General features: G+C 38.4%; 1 pseudogene; it reads right to left on the bottom strand.

The window, feature by feature from the left end:
- Window positions 1-5,179: 5,179 nt before the first annotated feature.
- LOC133755737 (small ribosomal subunit protein eS24-like) lies at window positions 5,180-5,556 on the bottom strand (annotated as a pseudogene).
- Between the last annotated feature and the right edge of the window lie 432 nt (window positions 5,557-5,988).

The raw sequence follows: 5,988 nt of genomic DNA, 5'->3' as shown, positions 1-5,988 counted from the left end.
ATATTGTTTGAAAGAGTTACACACAGAGAGAAGGAGAGGCAGAGAGAGAGAGAGAGAGAGAGAGAGAGAGAGAGAGAGAGAGGTCTTCCATCTGCTGATTCACTCCCCAGTTGGGCAAAACAGCCTGAGCTTCACCAACATGAAGCCAGGTGCCAGGAGCTTCTTCCAGGTCTCCCATATGGGTGCAGCAGCCCAAGGACCTGGGCCATCTTCTATGCTTTCCCAGGCCATAGCAGAGAGCTGGATCAGAAGTGGAGCAGCTGGGTCTTGAACTGGGGCCCATATGGAATGCTGTTACTGCAGGGGCTTTACCCACTATACCACAATGCTGGGCTGGCCCCATTTCCTGGCTGCTGGTTTTTATTTCGTCTTCGAAGACCCGAGATTGTGTTACAGGTATTCCTTATACATCTCTGCCCTCTTCATTATGATTGTCTCTTGTCTGGAAAGGTGCAGCAGGTTTTGATCTTAGACATGCAGGCCGCACCTGCCTTCATCCTCATGCTTTGTATGTCACAGAATCTATACCAATAGATTATTTCCCCTCTGTATTTTCTTCCACATTAGGAACAAATACTGACTCCAAGATGGATGAACTAACTTTTTTTCCTTCAACACTTCCCATTGGAGCTTTTTATCAGCTTTCCCCACCCAACCTGTCCATAAGCTTATACTATTTCTGTTTGATAGGAAATGCTTGAAACACACCTGTTTTCTCTTCCTGCTTTTTCTAACCTTGCAGAGTAGGGGAAAAAGCTAGATTTGTGTAACTTCAGGGTGAACCATATATCCTGAGACTGAAGAGAGTCAACAGATGTTACTGTCAAATCATTTTCTGGTAAGATTGTTTTCCCTAATTTATATGCAAGGTGCCTAAGGTAACACAATATTTGTATCATGAATCCTTAAAAACAGCACTCCATTGTGCTTGTTTACTCAAAAGAATTAAGTTTTTAATATTAAGTAATTCTTCCAGATGTAATGTAAAACTTACATATGAATGAGGGGGGTTTGAGACTGCACCTGTACTAGATTTTAAGTAGATAATGTTTTTGTGTTACTTATAAGTTTCTGATTTCTTTCATGCAATACTAGCTGGGAATGAAGTCCTGTTACTTCCATTTTACTGAGGTGCTGCAACTGACCCAGATGAGAAATGTGCCCATGTTACAGGTGTAATAAGTGAAAACATGGTTGTGATCTAACCCCTTGGACATGTCTGTTCAGGCAAACAGCTGTATCAATTTACCCCATTTGTAACAGTGTTCAGATTTTCTTTTAAAAACTAGTTGTTTAATATTGAAAATATTGTCAAGGATTCATAACCTTTATTTGCTTGCCCAACTCTTGTTTCCCTGGAAGAAGATACACATGTATGCATGCACACAGATTATGCATAGTGTCAGCTGAAGTCAGCACTGCTGTGGGCCATTTGTTGTTGCTCTTGTGTTTTGATTAGAAGTCTTTTTAATGAGAACTTTAAAAAGGTTTGTGACACTTTTATGGTAAAAAAAAAAATACAAGTGGTATGGCAATGTGTGTGTTCCTGTTAAGAATGATCCAAGTTTTTGTTAGCAGTCTTTGAAGTGAAAGAGTTTGACTAGGGAGTTACTTCAGAACTGCCAGGCTCCTAGAGGTTTCTAAAGCAGTAAGCATTGGGTGAGGCAGTGCATGTGCACTTCTTAGCATCACAGGTAATTCTGATGCACACTGATCTCATTCCAAACATCCATGACAAAAGATAGCAAAACTTTGGATGTTTCACCTTCTGAAATGCAGCTGAGGAACTTTTAAAATCTTTGATCCTTTTAGGAAATTATGTATTGATAGAGAGGTCAGTGCTAAGTGATGATACATCCAACAATCCTCAGCCCTTTTACCCTCAAACCACACTGGAACCCTATAGGATGTGCTTTGTTTCTCTGAACCCTTAATACAGTACCTGGTGCAGAGTGAGTGTGAAGCGGATATGAATGCTTTTCCCAAGGACATTGTATGATGAGCGATATTTCATTGTTCCAATGTGTACAGATGAACTCAGTTAAAACATGGTTTGGTGACTTCCTTGAGCTAGGATGTAACCAGGGATTCCTTGCCCAGAGTTCAGTGGATTGACCCCTTTGTTCTCTCCATTGTACCAGTGATTCCCTGGGCAGATCTTTTTGACAACACTTACCAGGCTGTTCTATCATCAGTCTGATTGATTTTTCTGTCAGCTTCTGAGCCAGAACTGTATTGTACCAATTTATTTTGCACAGAATAAACATTTTGCCATCAAATGTTATTTTAAATCTGTAAATAACAAATATTGAGTCAATGAAAATAAAATTTTGATTAGACAGTGGTTGTAGATGTGCTAAATTTCTCAAATTATTATAAAACAGAAATTTTTACTTGTAAATGTTCTGATTTTTGTGTGCATAAATAATATTTTAATGTAAATTAATGACTGATAACTTTTGTAGTCTTAGATGGGAGATTTAACACCTTCATATGTATTTGTCTACAAGTTTATATCACTGTTCTGTAATAGTACATGTTTATTGCTATATATAATAATCTTATCAGACATGTAATTTGTAGAATTGCATATGGCTGTAAAATAACTTTAAACCTCGACAATTTATAAATGTGAGGCTAGCAGTGACCTAGAAGTTTGGGGTGAGGTTCAACTAAGAATGGCTGTCCACAGGCAGGTCCTATGGTGACAGATAATAGGAACTTTATCCTGGACTGGAAGTTTGTGTACACAAACATAACAAGTGAACATGGCTATCAAAATGATCCCAGGCATGGTGGACACAGGTCTGTTCATCAACATGGCTGAAACAGTCTTCTTTGGGATTCAGGAGGCTAAGTGAATGTGTGGGAGAAACCCTTCTGTTGACTCCATGAGGAGCAGATGTGTTCACCTCGATCTCCAGCCCACATTCAGGATGGACATGCCTTTCCTGGAGCCTTTGCCTTAATATATCTTTGTGTGGGTGGAGGGACTAAATCCAATCTTCTGTAGTACTGTTACTATATGTCTTTATAAACAGAAATTTAAAGATACATATTTTACTATTAAAAATATTCAGTTTATTTAGTGGGAGACACAGCAGACTCATAGAATGGCAGATGTCCTAAATAGCACTCTGGCCTCAGATATCAGCCCTTAAGGCATTTGGATCTGGCTCAAGAGCCCATGAGAGTATTTCAGGCATGGAAAGCCAAGACACTTTGAAAAAAAAAAAGACCTAAATGAAAGATCTCTATGAGTGAGATCCCAGTGGAAAGAACAGGGCCATCAAAGAAGGAGGTATCTTTCTCTGAAGGGAGGAGAGAACTTCCACTTTGACTATGACCCTGTTGAAATAAGATTGATGTCGGCTAACCCTAAAGGCTTCCATAGCCTTGGCAACTCATGACTAGAGTCTAGGGAGATTACTGATGCCATAAACAAGAGTGTCAAATTGTTAAATCAACAACAGGAGTCACTGTGTACTTACGTCTCATATGGGATCTGTCCTTAATGTGTTGTCCAATGTGAAGTAATGCTATAACTAGCACTGAAACAGTATTATTACACCTTGTGTTTCTGTGTGCGTGCAAACTGATGAAATCTTTACTTAGTATATACTAAATCAATCTTCTTTATATAAAGATAATTGAAAATGAAATAAAAAACTTGGTGTTAAATTGGAAATTGCATAGAAAATTAATCAATTTTTTTAAAAAAAAATCATGTAGGATCTCTGTCCTTAATGTGCTGTACATTTTGATTTAATGCTATAACTAGTACTCCAACAGTATGTTTCACTTTGTGTTGCTATGTGGGAGCAAATTGTTGAAATCTTTACTTAATATATACTAAACTGATCTTCTGTATATAAAGAGAATTGAAAATGAATCTTGATGTGAATGGAAGGGGAGAGGGAGTGGGAAAGGGGAGGGTTGCGGGTGGGAGGGAAGTTATGGATGGGGGAGCCATTGTAATCCATAAGCTGTACTTTGGAAATTTATATTCATTAAATAAAAGTCTAAAAAAATTCAGTTTTTATATAAAGCAGAGTTTGATTTCATGGTTTGTCTGAAATATTTACCAAAAAATAAAAATAATAGGGCAAAAAGGGGAAGACTATCTCTAAAACCTTTGACTTGAGCCTGCTGGGTAAGCTTCTGAATATTGGGTTTGCTGAGAAATGAATATCAGAGTTTTTCTTGAAGCTGATAACATGAAGGACCTGGCCAGCAGTGATCTTCTGATGCCTAACAGGATGCTTTGTTTACTTTTCTGCCATTATCTGTTGTGTTTTTAGTCTGTTCTCATTGTAATCATGCACAATACAGTTACTTATGAAGATCAAGTTTACAAAGTCTGCTGAGTGGAGCAGTGTGACATGTAGTGACTCAGAATGTAAACTCTCAGGGGCAAATGTGGTAGTACCTTTGCTCAGATCAGGGAGTTGTTCAAATCCCTCATTTTTGAAGAAGTTGGCCAGAAATACTTGCCAATGCTGCCAGAGCACTGCTGCAAAATGTGACATGTTTGTTTTTTAAATAATTTTCTTTTTGTTGTTAATTGTTTTGCTGTTCCTTTATTATCACTGGCATGGTTTGGCATCAGATGTCATCATGTCTTTATATTCTTTGAAGATTCAAATAAAAAGTGTGGTGCCAAAAGAAGAAATACAAAATAAAATTCAAAGATAAGATTAGTAATATTTTTATGAGAATAATGGTATCAGTGACTCAACTTTGACAAGAAATGTATAAAAGTTTTATTATTTGATGAGATCCTTCAAGGTATGCTCAGCAGAGAACCTGGAAAACTTTCTTTAAAGCACTGCTGCTGTGAGGGGATGATTGGGTTACAGAAAAAAAGTATTCCAACCACTGGTTGGACTTCATCATCCAAGTGCAATTTGCTAGAATAAACAGTGCAGGAAAAGGAAAAGCTAGAACATGGCTGTGCCTGAGATTGAGCTAATAATTGCCCCACACTCAATTATTTGCAGCACAAAGTAGTCACTGTAGACTGTCATCATTTCTTCTTTGTAGTTTCTCCTGCATCATTTAACTGAGTAAAGCACTAGTACCCCACAGTTCACTCCATACATTTATTTTTTTAAAGTTGTACAGTTTATTAATTCTTATGAAAAATTCACAAAATCACCATAAAGTCAATACAAAATCTTTACTCCTTCAACTTTTTGCCAGCACTAACATTGGATTTGGCAGTTCCCCTGAACTTCTTCAATGTGTTGTAACACTCCTGTTGCTGTTGTGTTGAGATCTTTTTCTTCTCATACAGGCTATGTCTTGCAAGTCAATGTTTGATTTCATTTTTTTTAACATAATCCAAGGAATCATAAATCATACCAAAGTCCATTGTCTTGCCACCGCCAAAATGGGTTCTAAAACCAAATACAAAGATGACATCAGGAGTTGTCTAGCACATTTTGGCTAGTTTTTCCCAAATCTCTGTGGAACAGTTGCCTGCCCAGAGTGGAGCATGTCAATGACCATTTGTTCCCTCTGAAGTGGTCGGTTAGTCATGAACTTCCTGGTACAAATAGTACTGTGTCATTCATTATGTCAGCTGATCACTACAAAAAGAAAAATGCTACTATATTGCTATAAATCTCAAATAAAATATAATTTAATTCAACTGAGACAAAAGGTATAAAGAGTGATACCTGGGGCTGGCGCTGTGGTGCAGCAGTTTAAAGCCCTGCCCTGAAGTGCTGGCATCCCATATGGTTGCCAATTCTAGTTTCGGCTGCTCCTCTTCTGATCCAGCTCTCTGCTATGGCCTGGGAAAGCAGTAGAAGATGGCCCAAGTGCTTGGGCCCCTGTGCCCATGTGGGAGACCCAGAAGAAGTTCCTGGCTCCTAGCTTTGGATCAGCTCAGCTCCAGCAGTTGCAGCCATCTAGGGAGTGAACCAGCAGATGGAAGACCTCTCTCTATGTCTCTACCTCTCTCTGTAACTCTTTCAAACAAAT

This window comes from Lepus europaeus, unplaced genomic scaffold (genome assembly GCF_033115175.1).
Source record: "Lepus europaeus isolate LE1 unplaced genomic scaffold, mLepTim1.pri SCAFFOLD_92, whole genome shotgun sequence".
Taxonomy (NCBI): domain Eukaryota; kingdom Metazoa; phylum Chordata; class Mammalia; order Lagomorpha; family Leporidae; genus Lepus; species Lepus europaeus.
This window is presented reverse-complemented; position numbering and strand designations above follow the sequence as displayed.